This window comes from Uranotaenia lowii, chromosome 3 (genome assembly GCF_029784155.1).
Source record: "Uranotaenia lowii strain MFRU-FL chromosome 3, ASM2978415v1, whole genome shotgun sequence".
NCBI lineage: Eukaryota > Metazoa > Arthropoda > Insecta > Diptera > Culicidae > Uranotaenia > Uranotaenia lowii.
The window spans coordinates 218744405-218762193 of NC_073693.1; the positions used below are offsets into that span (position 1 = coordinate 218744405).

The 17789-nt window shown below is 37.4% G+C and overlaps 1 protein-coding gene across 3 annotated transcripts in view; it reads right to left on the reverse strand.

The window, feature by feature from the left end:
* Window positions 1–17789, reverse strand: part of LOC129754742 (WSCD family member AAEL009094) — a 140799-nt gene that overhangs the window by 112261 nt on the left and 10749 nt on the right. The window lies entirely within an intron of this gene.

Here is a 17789-nt window from a genome sequence, read left to right on the forward strand (position 1 = left end):
TCCATACAAATGCTGTAGCTTAGCTTATTTGACTACTCACATCCACCTCTAATCATTGAAACCGAAATGCTTGAAAACTGGTGGTTGCTTCTTCGTGATTGACCAAAGCTACCAATTTTGCACAGAGGTCAAAAGAAAGGCGCTTGGGATTAGCAGCACATTCTCAGTGTACAAAAATGATGTTCTCTCTTTGAACATCAATAACGGTGCCGGCCACATCCTACACCAATACCATCCTATACCATACACCAGCAAATCTCTGTGCTGAAAATGCGCTTCAAAGTGTATTATTTAAAGCTTGCTTCGTTTAGAATTGGAACAAAAACAATTGCCTGTATTTCAGTTATTTATTATTGGATTCCAGATCTCTTTCCATGCAAATGTTGAATTTTTTTCATACTTTTAAGAAAAAATACGGATAAAATTGTTTTTCACGGTTTCCTTCGAATTTTTCCTGAAACACGGCTCGAATGAACGGCGAAATTTGTTTTGTCTAGGATTTTAACGTTCTCGCGTTATTCATCCCTAAGCTTCCGAGCACGGATTTTGGCCACACTATTCTGTGTTATGGTCCGATTAGACTGTTTGCTAGCTCTATACGACTTGATTCTTTCCCTGAGTCGAATTCTCCTCACGATACTATGGGCAGCACCGAATTTTCTGGCCAAATCACGGTCCGACATATTGGAATTCTTCTTAATCGTCTTCAAAATCTTATCACGCAGTTTCCGGTCGACAGTTCCACTCCGACGATTGGCTTGAGGCTTCCGAAACGTAAGAGGCAATAAATATTTTATGTGTGTGTTCTTTTATTTTCTGTTTTCTTATTATAAAAATGGATAATGTGATTAACAATTATAATGATAATATTGATGATTTTAATGCTTGTATTGTAAACAAAAACGATTTTAGAAAACTAAGAATTTTACAGTGGAACATATGCGGAATGAATAAATTATCAAAATTTGACAATATTCTACAAACTATTGACCAGTCTTGTGTTGAGATCGATGTAATAGTAATTAGTGAAACATGGTTAAAAGAGGAAAATTGTTCTCTCTATAATATTCCTGGATATTCTTCATTTTTCTCTTGTAGGAATCAATCGCATGGTGGTTTAGCAATGTATGTTAGGAACAACTTAAAATTTAGAATATTGAACAACGTTTTCATAGAGGGTTTTCACAACATAAGTTTAGAACTTTCAATCAGTGGAGAGTTTATTGAAGTACATGGCATTTATAGGCCTCCATCGCTTCCTTTCAATACTTTCTGTGATCATCTGGAATCTCTTTTGTCTTCCGTTCCTAACAATCACTCTTGTTTCATAGTTGGTGACTTTAATATTCCTATGAACTTGATAAATAATAACGCTGTAACAAAGTATAAAACAATTCTAGAATCTTTCAACTTTTTGTGCACCAATAGTTTTCCAACAAGACCAAAAAGTAATAATATTCTGGACCATGTGGTTAGTAAAATTGATGATATTGAGCGGATTAAAAACGATACTATATATAACGATGTAAGTGACCACTGTCAAATTATTACTACTTTCGACTTGATCTTCGAAAAGAAAAAAATTGAACTTGTCAAAACTATCATAGATCATACGAAGCTAAATGAAACCTTCAAGAACTATTTGAGGAATCTAACAATAGTTGAAGATGTTGATGCGTGTCTAAAAGATATAACTGCCACTTATAATTCGATTCTTGACGCATCGTCAAAGAAGATTACAAAATACGTCAAATTGAAAAATAATTATTGCTCGTGGATGAATTTCGATTTATGGTTTCTCATAAGGTTGAAGAATAATTACATCAAAAGACTTAAACGCAATCCTGAAAGTCAGCACTTGAAAGAACTTCTTGCACACATCTCGAAAAAAGTTGATTTCAAAAAGCGAAGTTGTAAACGTTCTTACTATGAAAAACTTCTCAGTAACACTCCCCATTCAAAGTTGTGGAAAAATATCAATTCAATTTTAGGTAGAGCGAAAAACAAATCCGAGATCACCCTTGAAGTAAATAATGCCCCAATCAATAATAAGCACCAAGTTTGCCAGACTTTTAATGACTTTTTTACAAACATTGGCAAATCACTGGCTGATCAAATTACTGTTGATCCAACGTATAACTCATTGGCAAACATTCATAGAATTTCCAATTCTTTGTTTTTACGTCCGACAATATCAAACGAAGTATCTACTATCATTCAATCTTTGAAAAATAAAAAAAGTTGTGGACCAGATAATATTTCCACCGGCTTATTAAAGAAACATGTTGAATTTTTTGGACCAATTCTCTCACAATGTTTCAATCAAATTTTAGAAACGGGAATTTATCCTGATTGCCTGAAAACGGCAAAAGTATTACCTATTTTTAAATCTGGTGATCCTACAAATGTTAATAATTATCGTCCCGTGTCAACTTTGAGTGTTTTTAGTAAAGTGTTTGAAAAACTTTTAATCGAAAGAATCAACTCTTTTTTGAGTGCCAATAATGTTCTCTATAATCACCAGTATGGGTTCAAATCGGGTTCAAGTACTCTTACAGCTATTTGTGAACTTTTAGATTCAATAATTGATAACATTGACAAGAAAAATATAGTTGGTGGCCTTTTTTTAGATCTTAAAAAAGCTTTTGATACTTTAGACCATGAAATACTTCTAAAAAAACTCGAATGTTATGGCCTCAGAGGTATCACAAACAACTTGATTCGCAGTTATCTATCAGAAAGAAAACAATTTGTCCGTATTGATGAAGTATCAAGTTCCTTAGGGAGTATTGAAGTCGGCGTTCCGCAAGGTAGCAACATTGGACCAATCCTATTTCTTTTGTACATCAATGATATTAGTAACCTGCCATTGCATGGAGTACCAAGACTTTTTGCGGACGACACGGCACTTTTTTACCCAGGAAAATGTCCTAATGTAATTATTAAAAACATGGAAGATGATCTCAACATTCTGCATAAATATTTTAATTCCAATCTTCTCACTTTAAACTTTGCAAAAACAAAATACATGTTATTCCGGTCATCTAGAAAAACAATCCTATCCCATAACAGTCCAAAAATAGTTAATAATATTTTGGAAAAAGTATATAATTTCAAATATTTGGGAATAACACTAGATGACACTCTGTCGTGGAAATCGCACATTAACAACTTACACAAAAAGATATCGTCGTTTAGTGGCGTTTTATGGAGAGTGAAACATTTTGTACCACGCCATGTAATGTTGCGTTTTTATTTTGCGTTTGTTCATTCACACTTGAATTATTTGATTGCGGCGTGGGGTAGAGCTTCCTTATCCCTCCTATCTCGTCTACAAATTTTACAAAATCGTTGTCTGAAAACTATATTTAACCTACCCTTTCGTCATCCATCCAATCTGTTGTACTCTAACCGCTCTCACAATATTTTACCATTGGCTGAACTTTGTAATTTCCAAACTTGCACTTATGTCTTTGATAATTTGCATTCCTCTCAAATATCTCAAAATCTCAGGTTTACTTCAGGAATTCGTGTTCATAACACAAGGCAGTCTCATCACCTTCTGAGAAGTAATTCGTCAACAAGCCTAGGCCAACATAGGATTTCTTTTGTCGGACCTACGAAGTACAATAATCTACCCGCAGAGTTAAAGATAATTAATAACAGGAATATTTTCAAGACCAAACTGATGCAACACTTTAAGAACTTATTAAACCAATAAACAACGAATCACCAAACTAGTTTTTTTTTTTTAAATTTGTATAGAATAATTGATTTTAACTTGTTTGTCTGTAGTTTAGTTTAATGTCACCTAATTTTAACTTTTAGTTTAATTTATTTTAATTTATTTTAATTTTTTTTAACTTGTTAATACTCTTCAATTTCTTCCATCGAGAAGTGGATCTCTTAAAAGGAAAACTTTTTTCCACTGAGATTCACTGTATTTGCTTATTTTTTATTACATTCTTCCGCGCCTTAAAGTTAAAATATATTGTGTTCTCAGCATGCGTAAATTTTGTGTTTTTGCTCGCGTTTTTTTTAAATTAAATTTAACCTGTTTGCTGCCAGACATGCTGAGAACTGAAGTGTCCATTAACAGGGGGCTCTTTTGAGCTTTTTGGTGTGGGGGAGTGTGGCGGGCCTAAAAAAAAAAAAAAAAAAAAAAAAAAAAAAAAAAAAAAAAAAAAAAAAAAAAAAAAAAAAAAAAAAAAAAAAAAAAAAAAAAAATGATTCCTTATACCGTTTAATAACGCGCCATACGATATTTCTGGGCAATTTCAGCTGTTTTGCTAGCCTAGATGCAGACCACAATGGATTTGTCAAAAAAACTGTACAGAATTTGTTCAAATCGTATCTAATGAATAAATTCACTTTAAAAAATCGTTTTATAACAGAACATAGAAAATTTTCAAAGAGATATTTGATTTTTTTATTAGATTTAGAAAAAAATCTTAATAAAGCCAGGTTAAAATCCGGAAAGTTTAAAAAAATATGTGGCCATCCCGGTCAGATTTAACATTTCTCTAATTCTTCATTTGGTCTATGGGCAAGCCTGAATATATGTTTAACTGTAACCATAAGTTTTTTATGATTTGGAAGGTTTTTCAACATTACTTTTGGATATTTAATAAATTATCCAACAGCAGTTAAAAAAATTGAGTAGTCTGTTTTTGTATGAATTTAAAAAAATAAATATTCGGCCTATTTGGCCGGTCGTATACACGGAGATAGAACATATCCTTACCTAATGGAAAAATGAGAGAAAAAGAGCACGTATTAGAGAAAAATATGCAATCCAAGTGCGTCGAAGGGAAAGATTGAATTTTCAACGAGTAAAATTGAAATGTCATGTGAGTTGAGAGGACAGCTTGACTTAGGAGGAAAGCAATTCAAGAGGACAGATGGATATTTCAAATGAGTTCTGTAAGGGCATCTTGAAATAGGATAAGTGAGTCGAGAGAACAGCTATATGTCTACAAAACTCAAGTGCGTTGAGAGGACTACTGGATGTCAAAAATAGATGAACATGAAATGTTAACCGAGTTGAGAGGACAGCTTGACTTAGCAGGAAAGCGAGTCGAGAGGACAGCTGAATATTTCAAGTGAGTTGAGAGGACAGCTTGAAATAGGATAAGCGAGTCTAGAGGACAGCTTTTATGTCAACAAAATTCAAGTGCGTCGAAAGGGACAGTTTGGTGTTTAAAAAAGATGAACATGAAATGTTAAGCAAGTCGATAGAACAACTTGGCTTAGCAGAGAAGCAATTCAAGAGAATAACTGGATATTTCAAGTGAGTTGAAAGGACAGCTTGAATATAGGATAAGTGAGTCTAGAGGACAGCTTATACGTCAATAAAACTCGGAATCGGAAAAGAAGACAATGCTTGTACACACAAAGAAAGAAAAGAATATCTATAAAAACATTTTGACTTTGGAATGAAAGCTCTGAACAAAAACTAAAAAATTGCAATTAATATGGAACTGTGTGAACATTCAGATGCAAGAGAATCTCAATTTGATAATCCAAGCTGAGACCTAATATCGCGCTAAACCTCATTGAGCAGAAGCTAAATTGGAAAAAAAGAAACATTTCATTTGATTTTCGCTGAAAAAAAAAAACAAAGTATCAGAGCATATGCGGCAAATCGACCAATGGCGGTTCAAAGTGCCTTTGAGGCGACTATCGAAGCGATCGGCCCTTCTAAACCTATCGTTATGGCCAATTTTTTGGTCGGGCTCGAAGGGAAACGTTCCCTTCTAGGGAGGAGCACCGCTAGCGATATGAAACTACTCAAGGTCTAAACTCAAATCAATACTTGCGAAGAGCTCAACAGGTTTCCCAAAGTCCCGGATGTAAAAATTAGGTTCAGTATTGATAGAACAGTTCCGCCCACTAAAAATGCCTACTACAACATCCCAGCAGCATACCGCGATAAGGCTAGAAAAAGGCTCGATATGATGGAAAAACGAGGCATCATAGAAAAAGTCACTAACGCGCTCCGTGAGATCAGCGGCATATGGGCTGTCCCAAAAGGCAAGCACGACTTAAGACTACTTGTCAAAATGCGCGCACCGAACAGGACAATTAAACGGGAGTACTTCCGCTTACCTCTGATGAATGAAATAGGAGTGAAATTGCATGGCGCGCGCTATTTCACCAAGCTTGATTTATCTGAGGCGTTTTATCATCTGGAACTAGAGGAAGAATCAAGAGATCTTACAACTTTTTTGACAGAAAACGGTGTGTACCGGTACACTAGATTGATGTTTGGGGTCAACTGCGCCCCGGAGATTTTCCAGCGCGAAATGACGAGCATCCTGGAAGGCATAAAAAATAAAATAGTGTACATCGACGACGTTCTCGTTTATGCCGACACTGTAGACAAGCTTAGGAATTCAGTTGCCCAAATACTCGCAACCCTGCGCGCGAATAATCCTACACTTAACTTAAAGAAGTGTGAGTTTGATCGAACCCGTGTCCAATTTCTGAGTCACGAATTAAGCCAGGATGGATTCAACATCGAAGCCACGAAGATTGAAGATACTCAAAAGTTTCGCCAACAACAGTATCCGAGCTTTGTAGTTTCCTCGGCCTTGCCTGTTTCGTGAGCCCTCATATAGCCAACTTTGCTGATATTTCACGACCATTGTGGTTATCAGTAACTGCGCCGAATTGGACATGGGATGCCGGGCAGGAAAGCGCATTCAGGAAAGTCAAGGACAAGATCGTGCGATCAACAGTAGCTTTGGGATATTTCTGCGTGACGGACAAAACAGTACTTTACACGGATGAATCTCCTTTTGCCCTTGGCGCAGTATTAATTCAAGAGAACAAGGAAGGAGTTTCGCGTATTAAATATAATTTGCGTCTGTCAAAAATACATTCGTGAATCTGACAAAATTACCGAAACGTGGGTGCCAAGAGCTTCCAAATCCGTTCACCAGAAGCGCCACAATATGAGCAAAAGTTTGTTCCAATTCTAAATTCCTCAAATTTGAAAATAAGTATGCAAAAATAAGAAAATGCGCTGAATTACTACTGGTCACGGTTTTCATAAATCCAATCTGTGTGTGGGATGGTTCACTATTATAAAAACTATCCTTCAGAAAAAAAAGAAGGAAAAAATGTACTTAGCTTTTAATCCGGAATTATGACCTGCAATATGCGTATACCCTTTTTCCTCCATCCTTAGTGCAAATAATCTAGCGGTCCAGGGGGCCTTCTCATCTAAAGAGCTATACAGCCAAATCACCGAAAACCAGGGTGGCTCAAATCACCTCGGCCACACCACAACGAATCCGTCTGCATTCCCATTTACAGCTCCTTCGAAACTTCAAAACATTCAGTGTTTTAGACTCTGTTGTGTCCATTTGTATGGATAGTGTTCGAAAAATCTTGATGACTCGTATAACCTTTAAAAATGTATCGTATAAGTTTCTTGTTTTCTTTGGCGATTTCCTCAAGCAAAAAACTTGAAAATGCTGACAGGAGGTCTTTTAAGGTAAAAGAGTGAAGACTGATTGAATTTAGCAAACATTCAAGAGTAATATCAGACATTCCTCTGGAATCGTCCATTAAGCAAAAACTGTGAAGGAGTGATAATTAGTTATTAATGCTGTTTTCTTGCAGAAGATGTGGAGATGGTGGAGAAACTGCTAAACTGGTCATCATTCCGAAAAAATAGAAAAAAATGAATTGTTATGAAGGTCAAGCTCCAGGAAATGAAGAATGTCAATCAAAATAGTCTTGATTTAGGAATTCGGTAGTTCATAAAGTGCAATACAGTTGGCGCAAATGTTGCCCAAAAATTTTAGTTAATATACTTATTCATTCGACGTTATCTGAAAAGCAGCTTGTGATTATTTTTGTGAAGCAATTAAAAGCTTATCAAATGTGTTACGTAGTTCAGGTCTTCAATCTTCTAACATAGTAAATTTCGGCCGAAAGCATTGGCATATTTGAATTGCTTAAAAAATCACTCGAGATAATTCTATTGTAAAATTTTTTTATTTCTATCATCCTGAAGCTTCGAACGTTTGTAGTTCCAATTTCCAAATTTACTTATTTTCAACCTTAATTTGAAATCTATATACATTCGAAGCTTTTGGCCGATGATTATTGGCGTTTGCTTACCGAAAACTCAAGATAACCTCACGAACTCCTCACAAAAAGAACTTGTCCTACAAGGGGGTATTTATAAATTTGGAAATTGGAACTACAAACGTTCGAAGCTTCAGGATGATAGAAAAAAAACTACTCAAAAACATTTCAACACTAGTGTTTTTGTCCCTCATCACAGTGGTTCAAATACCAAAAATGCTGAAATTTTTTTCAATTTTCAAGTCAGCGCCAACAATTTTTTTTATTCAGAATTCGATTCTTCAATATATTCAAGGAACGTTTTGATGTGATTAGATATTTTCTAGGACTTTTAATATACCTTCCATGGAACAAACTTGAACGACAACTTAAACACAAAAATAAAAAATAGGACTTTTTTTATTTTAACCTCAAACAATTAAAAAAGACATCATTAAATATTTATAAATGTCTTTACGTAGGTGATCTATTATAATCTGTTTAACAGTTTGAGATGAAAAATATCCTCAATATCATGAACTAAAAAAGTTTCAATTAGTTAAGAATCAAAATTATTTCGATTTTCTGTGTTTATTTTCTGAAAGCCAAAATATAGCTTAAGCTGCCGATCACCGTGGTAAATTGTATACCGTTGCATGAGTAAAAGCTTCACCAAGTTTTTTGATTACTTTTCCGACACCTTACCAATACGCTAAATCTTCAGATGTAAATTAGTCAAGCTGTCTATAATTGAGTTGACTTCATCGAGTTGAATTCGCTGCTAGATTCTACGAAAGAAAATGCTCATCGTGCCCGATCAATGGCGCTCTATACGCCCCGAGTCATCATGTTAAAATAAAAACTCGATTTAAAGTTGATTATAGTGAAAAATCAAAAATTTAATGATGGGGAGAATTGAGGAACAATGTATACAGAATGTCGCATCCATTGCATGCTTTATAGAACAAGATGATTTCACGATCACTTATTTTCCGGTGCTCAAAAATTATAATATTTTCGTCACTTGAGAACCTTGTTGGCTTTTTTTTTCAAATATTTCTGTAAAGGTGATGAGGAAATTTCATTTTTGCTGGAAAATTAATACTATAGGAATTTTTTTGTACATTTAAACTATAGGAATTACAAAACTGTTCATCATAAACATTTATTTGAAAAAAATCGTACTTTCGTGGAAAAGAGAAGTGCTTATTGTCCCAGGTGCTCGTTATGCCCTTATCTCTTCTGCAAACTGTGCGCAGCCAGTTTTAATGTTTTACAAATAAAATTATATTCTCACCTCACCTTTCACCGTAAATTTCAGTTTGAAAACAATGCTTGAATCACAAATTTTAAATCAGGTTTACAGAATAGAAAAAAAAACATTTTAGAAAATCAACTAAATCATCTTTCTTAGCTATTCGATACACAAGTTGCAGTTTTTATTTCAAAGTGGTTGTTCTAAATCAAAATTTATAAAACTTTCACAAGTTTTATTAATATTTGGAAGGTGAAGTTATAATTTTGAAACTAGAGATGTACCGAAAGGTGATATTCGGCCAATGTCTGCATTTATTGAACTTATTTATGAAGCGTCTGTAACAAGACATCGCACATTTTTTTCTCAATTCGATGAAATAAAATGTCTATTTTCTCTATTGAAATTTTTCCAATGCAATATTATCGAGGTTTTCTAGGAATACGAAAATACTTTGAACACCTGCATCTGCTCAAATTTCTAAGAATCATCAAACATATGTCAGTCGGAAAATAGATTACGAATCAACAATTGAGAAAAAACCGGGGAAAATAACAAATCCATACAAGCCGGTCTCCAATGATAGAGAAAAACAATACAATGCGCCATCGAGGATCAGGTGGGTAATCGAAAATGGAAAATTCAATTGTTTCGCGAATTGAGCGGGAAATTTCCAATCGATGTCACAATTTCCGGCCCGATTGTTACAATCTAACCGGCCGAAAAGGAATGACAGAGAAATGGAATATCCAATGCCCATACACGGAAGTGTGAAAATGATGGACATTCAATCAACTCAACTTCCACGGGATTGCTTTTGCCTGCTTCAAGCTTAGATCTCTATTGAAAAGCTTTCCTCGAGGAAAGGTGAGCGTCTATTTGAAATTGACTTTTCCAGCTCTAGGCTTTCAAGGGTAGAGCTGTGAATTTTCCACTGAAACGGATTACAAGGAAGTATCGTAATATCATAGATTACAGTGATAATCTACATTGTATGTGTTGGAAGAAAGAGCGAAATATCAATAAAAATAATAAAAATTTAAATCTCTTCAACTACAAAACATCAAAACTTTCAACAGGAGAAATAGACTTCTAGTTGAATTCAAGTCGACAGTTCCATCTATCGAAACGAATTGAATAATAACTGTCTTTCACTTCCACATTTCCGCGAATGGATGGTTTCATATCGTGTTCGTCAGTTCGTAACTATCGAACCGGAAATTATGTCATATGGTAGAAAATTTCCCGTTCAACTTTAGAAACAATTGAATTTTACATTTGAACAATCTCACAAGCTCAATGCTGCATTGTATTTACTAGAATTGAAATAGCAGAAATAGTCTTGTATTTGACCTAGTGCAGTTTCACTCAACTGAGCTCCTATTTATTTCGTTCGGTAATTGACTTTCCTAATTAAATTTTCCGAATCACTAAAATGTGGGCGTGGTAAAAGTTATTGAATGTTTCATGTTACACAGAAGAGAATTACAAAGTTTTCTTCTAAAAAATCTATTCCAATCCAAAACAAGCAATTGGAATAAAAATTGATTTTAGAGTGTCCATTAGCGTGCCCCAAATGACCCAACATTTGAAAAAGTTATGGGCTGCCGGTTTAAATTGATCCTAGGCCTAGTACAAGGTCTCATGTCAAAATTGGGCCAGATCCGATCACGGGAAGGGGTCGCTCAACGAACCTAAAGTTTGTATGGGATTTCGGGACATTATGTTCGGGAGGAACACGAAAATCCAGTTTTTCATGAATAACTTTGATCCTCTTTGGCCGATTTCTTTTGAAAACGGTTTCATTTAACTTTTAATTTACCTTTTAAATGGTTTAAATACTTTTTTTTACCATAAGTCAAATCGAAATGCAGTCTTCGGATGAAATATTTGTCATAGTTTTAGGCTTGAAGAAAACCCGTTTTCATAAGAAATCGGCCGAAGGGGACCACAGTTATTCATGAAACACTGAATTTTCATGTTCCTCCCGAACAAAATATCTCAAAATCCTATACAAACTTTAGGCTCGTTGAGCGACCTTTTCTCGTGATCCGATCTGGCCCAAATTTGGCATGAAACCTTGTACTAGGCCTACTTACTTACTTACTTAATGATCCCGCGCCGATCCTCCGGTGCATAGGGCCGTGGTAAAAGACCTCCACTGTTGACGATCCGGAGCCAGCGTCTTCACTTGGTCCCAGTCAAGATTCTCGTCGACAGTTCGGATTTCAGCGGCTAGGCTTCGCCGCCACGAGTTTCTGGGTCTGCCTCTTCTTCGATGCCCTTCTGGATTCCAATCTAGCGCCTCTCTGCAAATCTCGTTTTCATCTTTTCGCAGCGTGTGCCCAATCCATCTCCACTTATGTACGTTCCCGAATCTCGATTTCTAGCGGCCTTTGATGACACCGGCGATGTAGTTCCTCATTCGAGATCCAGTTGCCAGGCCACCAAGCGCGGATGATATTCCGCAGGCAGCGGTTTACAAATACTTGCAGTTTTCGCGTCGTCACCGCATATGTGCACCAAGTTTCGCACCCGTACAGCAATACGGATTTGACGTTTGAGTTGAAGATTCGGATTTTCGTTCGTAGAGAGATCTGGCGTGACCGCCAGATGTTTCGGAGACTCGCAAACGCAAATCGGGCCTTTCTGATCCGGGTTTCGATGTCTTTTCTGGTACCACCATCAGGCGTAATCTGGCTACCAAGATACTGGAAGCACTCCACTTTCTCAACTTGTTGCCCAGCTACCATGAAACTGGAGGGATTTCCTGTGTTGATCTCCATCGACTTGGTCTTCCCGACATTGACTTTGAGACCTGCTGCCTTGGAACTTTCGGTGAGGTCGTCGAGTTTGCTCTGCATATCTGGTTGTGTTTGGGCGAGCAAAACAATATCGTCAGCCAGGTCAAGGTCGTTCAGTTGCTCCATTGTTGAAGGATTCCACGGCAATCCTCGGTTCGGTGCACAGTCAATCGATCCAATCAGAATCTCATCCATTACGATTAGAAAAAGTAGCGGTGATAGACTACATCCTTGTCTCACTCCAGCAGTTACCGGGATTGGTTCGGACAAGACACCGTCGTGCAAGACCTTGCACGAAAATGCCGCGTATTGTGCTTCGATGAGATGGACTAGTTTCTCTGGGACCCCTCGTCGCCTTAGAGCCGCCCAGATGTTTTCATGGTTAAGTCGGTCGAATGCTTTTTCGAAATCAACGAACACCAGCAGAAGAGAGTCCTCGAATTCGTTGATTTGTTCCAGTATGATTCGTAGCGTTGTGATATGGTCCACACATGATCGTCCGGATCGGAATCCAGCTTGTTGCCGTCGGAGTGTAGCGTCGATTTTCTCCTGGATCCTGTTCAGGATCACCTTGCAGAGTACTTTGAGGGTTGTACAGATCTACGTTATGCCTCGCCAGTTACCGCAGGTCTCCTTTCTTCGGGACCTTTACGAGGATACCCTGCATCCAGTCGGCCGGGAATGTTGCAGTATCCCAGATGTCAGCGAAAAGACGGTGCAACATTTGTGCTGACAGGGCAGGGTCGGCTTTCAGCATTTCAGCAGGGATGCAATCGATCCCAGGTGCTTTGTTGGATTTCATGTTTTTGATTGCCGCTTCTATTTCAGCCAGCGAGGGCGCTTCCGAGTTGACGCCATTTATGCGACTCACTGTTGGCGCTTCGAGCTGCGGGTTCTGTTGGCCATCGCTATTCGTGACTCGGAAGAGTTGTTCGAAGTGCTCAGTCCATCGTTTGAGCTGATCTGTTCGATCGGTCAATAACTGACCGGCTCGGTCTTTTAGCGGCATTCTTGCATTAGTCCTTGCACCACTGAGGCGGCGAGAAATGTCATAAAGTAATCGGATATCTCCATTGGCGGCGGCTCTTTCTCCCTCTTCGGCTAGGGAGTTTGTCCAGGCTCTCTTGTCTCGTCTACAAGCTCGTTTAACTGCCTTTTCCAGCTCCGCATATCGTAAGCGGGCGGCTGCTTTGGCTGACCCGGTACATGCCTGCATAATTCCGACTTTCGCCTTTCTCCGATCATCGACCATCCTCCAAGTTTCATCCGACATCCATTCACTCCTTCTTCCACAAACTTTACCGAGAGTACCATGGCTCGTCGTGATAAAGGCATTCTTGATTTCACACCACTGTTCTTCGACTGTTCCGTCTGTCAGCAGTTCCGAGGCTCGGGATTCTAGCTGTTCAACGTATGCCCTTTTCACCTCTGGATTCTCCAACCGGCGGACGTCGTATCGACACCCGACTTTCTCCTCGCGCCGTTGGACACGCGCAACTCTCAGTCGTATCTCGCCAAGGACGAGGTGATGGTCAGATGCAATGTCTGCGCTTCGTTTGTTGCGAACATCAAGAAGGCTCCTTCTCCATTTTCGGCTGATGCAGATGTGGTCAATAACTAGGCCTAGGATCAATTTAAACCTGCAGCGCATAACATTTCACAAGCTTGAAATTTCTCGTACAAATTTTGGACAGTCTACTGTCCATTCCCGAATCCCGAATTCCCGAATTTACAGAATAGAGCTAAACCTGCAGCTGATGACATAGATAATTAGACACATATGTACATAATTTTCTAAAACTAATACAATTCATAACTTTTTTCATCCATGGTAGAATTTTTGGCCCCATAGCGACTTTTAAATCTTATATTGCACATCCTTGTAAATCATAAAACCAAAACTTATACACATTTGCTCAGTTTTCTTTCCCGATATTTACATGACCTTTATTGAAAAAATGGGTTAGATTCTGCAAGGAAATGATTGTTCTACCTTAGTATATGGATAAGTATTTAATATTTAATTTTTCTAAATATGGTGTAAACGGTAAAATAAAACAAATGTTTTTGTTCGTCTGGAAATTTAGTGTTAAAATTGAAAAACAACTTATTGTTTCAAACATTTCCGATTCCGTCAAAATTATCAGCCAAAAAATTACACTATTTGTAACAAATGGGCAGTTATCTGAGAATTCACGAGATTTAATGGAAAGCCTAAAGTCTATCCAAACAACTTTTATCATTAATGAAAAATTTTCCCCTATTTAGTAAATTTTTTGCAGCAAGTAGCAGTCACTTTTGAAGGTTGATGTATTCATACAATTTGTTTTTTATTTTTTGGATTTTCATTTTTATAAGTAAACTGATAACATACTGCACTTTTTTCGAACAATGATCTTATAACTAAACCATTATTTGTTAAACCAGTTACAGAATGAATTATGAAAGAAGTTAAAATTTGTTCGGTGGAAATACGTTTTTCCCTTTAAGAAGTTTATGTAAAAAAAATTAAAATCAATAGTTTTAATATTTGAATGGTTGGATTTTTTTTCATTTTTTATAGGTATTTAACCCATTAAGGTCATACTTCCTCGAATGTTGAAAAATATAGTAAATTGTTAATAATACTGAATCAGGGTGAAACGAATACAAATTTCATTAATATAAATATGTTTGGTTCATTGTTTTTCGTAGAGGGTAAGAATACCGTTTTTCACTTTTTTCCGGTAACCTGGAAATTTCCGGGAAAAGGATACTCAGATTTCCCGATTCTCTCGATGAAGTTGCATTTCTGATGAATTGAATGTATTGCGGAAATCTTGCGTTGAAATACTTAAAATCCAGAGCAAAGACGAATTTAAGTGTAAGAAAATCAAAAAAATGTAATTTGAAAAAAAAAAAGTTAAAAGAGATACTTTTGAAAAATTGTAAAAAAATATGTGTTGCGTATTTTATTATTATTATTATTGTTTCACCTTCGACTATGTCGCACAGATGTGTACTTATGTATTAACTAATCCTTAACCTAGAGGAACACTTGCTTAAATTAAAGTTGTAAAGGTGGTAAACATTATTAAAATGCCGACATGAATTTTCCAGAGGGTTATTAGGGCCATATTGTGTACGATGAGTTGGGAGTCTTAGGAAATAGTAATGGCGTAATGTTCTAGACGGCGCACTGATCTGTAGTTTTTCGAGCAACTCCCTGCTATCTATGTTGCTCATCAGAAGATCATAAATGAACAAACGTTGTACATAGAAGAATTCTCCTTTCAGCGAGTGTCGGCAGTCCAATGAGCCTGCACCGCTGCTCGTATGGCGGTAAGTTGACAGGATCGTTCCAACGTAGCGTTCGAAGTGCGTAACGTAAAATGCTTTCTTGGACTCGCTCGATGCGGTTAGCATGGACGTCATGGTAGGGGGCCCAGACTTGAACACAGTATTCTAACACGGTCGGACAAGAGCATTGAACAGCGTTTTCAAACAGTAGATATTCATAAAATCTTTCGTATTACGACTTATCAATCCTAGAGTAGCGAACGCCTTTGTTGTGATCGCTCCAATGTGCGTTGTGAACTTCAGCTTACAGTCAAAAACGACTCCTAAATCCTTTATCTCGCTCTTCCGTTGAAGCGTAGTTTGATCCATTCTATAGTCGAATAAGATTGGATTTCGTGCTCTAGTAAATGACACAATATTGCATTTCCCTGCATTTGCTTGCATTCCGTTTGTGTTGCACCATTTCAACAAAGTGTCGATATCGTTTTGAAGAACATAGCAGTCTAAAGGACATGTTATCGTTCTGAATATTTTCAGGTCGTCAGCGTACAGCAGTTTCGATGAGTGTATTAGAGAGCATAAGTCGTTTATAAAGAGAACGAACAATAAGGGGCCAAGATGACTTCCTTGTGGCACACCTGAGGATATCTGAAAAGTTTCGGACACAACGGCGCCTGTTCTATTCACTAAGTACGGTGTTATCCATTTTGTGAGCCAAGTAGGAAGACCCATCTTCTTCAATTTCTCTACTAACAGTTCATGCGGAACTCTATCGAACGCTTTTGTGAAATGGATGTAGACTGCATCAATCTGTTGTCGTTTCTCTATTTTATTTATCAACGTTGAAGCATAATACATCAGGTTACCCAAAGTTGATCGTTTTTTTACAAAACCGTGTTGATCAGGTGATAAAACATGTTGAACACTTTGATAAATTCTCTCGTGCATCAAACTTTCCATTAATTTCGGAATACAACTCAGTATAGATATACCCCTGAAGTTCTCGATATTATGAAGGTTTCCTGATTTGTGTATCGGTGTAACGTAAGCTGATTTCCATAGTGACGGAAACGTACCTTCATTCAAAGAGCGATTGAAAAGCAAACTGATGAGCAAGGTAAGTGAAATTGCACAGCTCTTCAACAGCGAAGGCTGAATATCGTCTGGATCTGCTCTTTTGGATGAATCGATGGAACGTTATTTCATGTAGACCTCATTTTCCGAGAAATTCATCATTGGCATGAATATTTCATAACCAGACAAACTGTTCAAATATTCATGGTGAACAAGTTCCCATAGCTTTTTCGAAAAATTAGCAAACAAGTTAGTAGATTCTTGGGGAGACTTTGCAAAATTTCCATCTAGCTGAACCTGTTTGGGAACCCCGTTCAATTTCTTACGATCTTTTTTGGATCACTTTTTATCTGTTCTTCAACTCTGCTGATGTAACTCCTGAAACATTGGCTATTTACGGCGTTGTACTCAGTTTCTAAGTCGCGAAGAATTTTTTTCCTGGTGTCATCTTTATGCTTCAGAAAACCTTTTCGGGCTCTACGAACACGGTTCCTCAAATTACGCAGCGCAGGATTCCACCATGGTTGTCGATTGTTGTTCGTTCTGTTTTGTCTCTTTAATGGAACGTGGGTTTCAATAAGGTTAGAAAGTTCGGAATAAAATGAGGAAACTGCTCCATCGAAACTCTCAGTAGCTATACGGTCGTTCCAAACGATGCTCGAGATGGCAGTGTTCATAGCGTCGAAGTCACAACGATTATAGTCGAATTCACGATGATTAACGTCAGAGAGAAGCTCAACTTCCGTGACGAGTTGAACGACGAGCGGTCTATGGTGACGATCGATTGAAAGGAGCGGTAACGGTGGATCCAGAATCTCGGCCGAATCATCGTTGTTGATGAAAACTAGATCGAGCAGTCTAGAATTTTCATTTGCTAGATGGTTTATTTGTCGCATACCAAAAGATAACACAGCTTCTATTAGGACTTGCTCATGCTCGGATGATGCGTTCAAAGGTAGAAAACTGTTCGTATCTTCATCGAACTCCCACCGCAAAAAAGGTAGATTATAATCTCCTACAACGATCATTTTTTCAGTACTTTTAATACTATCGCACATCTGCTGGATGCATGAACAGTGTCTTTCATACAAAGATGTCTCGGTACATGACGCACTTTTCAAATGTTTTCTCACATCAATTAATACGCCTTCGCCTCGCTGAAATCGGCTTGACACCGGACTCCGGTCGCATCGATATATCGTGAAATCGTGTGATTATTCCGGATTCAAAATCTTTTCATTAATCCATGTTTCTGTGAGTATAACAACATCGTAATCGCAGATAGAGAGGGCAAGGTA